The sequence below is a fragment of the Callorhinus ursinus genome, unplaced genomic scaffold, assembly GCF_003265705.2.
Source record: "Callorhinus ursinus isolate GAN/ISIS: 27379988/994484 unplaced genomic scaffold, GSC_fseal_2.0 scaffold55, whole genome shotgun sequence".
NCBI lineage: Eukaryota > Metazoa > Chordata > Mammalia > Carnivora > Otariidae > Callorhinus > Callorhinus ursinus.
Genome location: NW_027397117.1, coordinates 930,897 through 931,688, shown reverse-complemented (window position 1 = coordinate 931,688; position 792 = coordinate 930,897).

The following is a 792-nucleotide window of genomic DNA, read 5'->3' as shown; positions in this document are numbered from 1 at the left end:
GTGTGTGTGTGTGTGTGTGTGTGTGTGTGTGTGTGTGTGTGTGTGTTTTAAGATTTTATTTATTTATTTGAGAGAGAGAGAATGAGAGACAGAGCACGAGAGGGAAGAGGGTCAGAGGGAGAAGCAAACTCCCCGCTGAGCAGGGACCCCGATGTGGGATTCAATCCCGGGACTCCAGGATCATGACCTGAGCCGAAGGCAGTTGCATAACCAACTGAGCCACCCAGGCGCCCAAGGTAAAGTGTGTTTTATGATAGAGTGGATTGAGTTCTAGAAACAGCGGGCAGGATGGGGAGGTCAGAGACAAGGTGACAGCACTGATGACATTTGATCTCATGGGAAACAACAAAGAAAAAAAGAAGAGTATTAAAGGTAAAAAGTTAAGAATCACATGGAAGTAGATTGAAAACATACATAAGGTGCATAAAAAAATACAAGAAATTACTTACTTGGTGTGGTTGCAGGAGGAGTAGAGGTTGGGGATGGGGAGGTCCTTATTGTAACAGTGGTAGAGCTAGTGCCACTGCTGGCAGTGGAAGTTGGACTGGTAGACAGTCGTGTGGAAGACTGTCCCGCCGTGCTACTGGCAGTGGGGGTTGGAGTGGAAATAGGTCCTGTAGAAGGCTGTCCCGTGGTGCTACTGCCAGTGGGGGTTGGAGTGGAATTAGGTCCTGTGGAAGACTGTGCTGCGGAGCTACTGGCAGTGGGACTTAGAGTGGTGATGCGTTCTGTGGAAGAATGTCCTGCGGTGCTACTGCCAGTGGGGGTTGGAGTAGAATTCGGTCCTGTGGA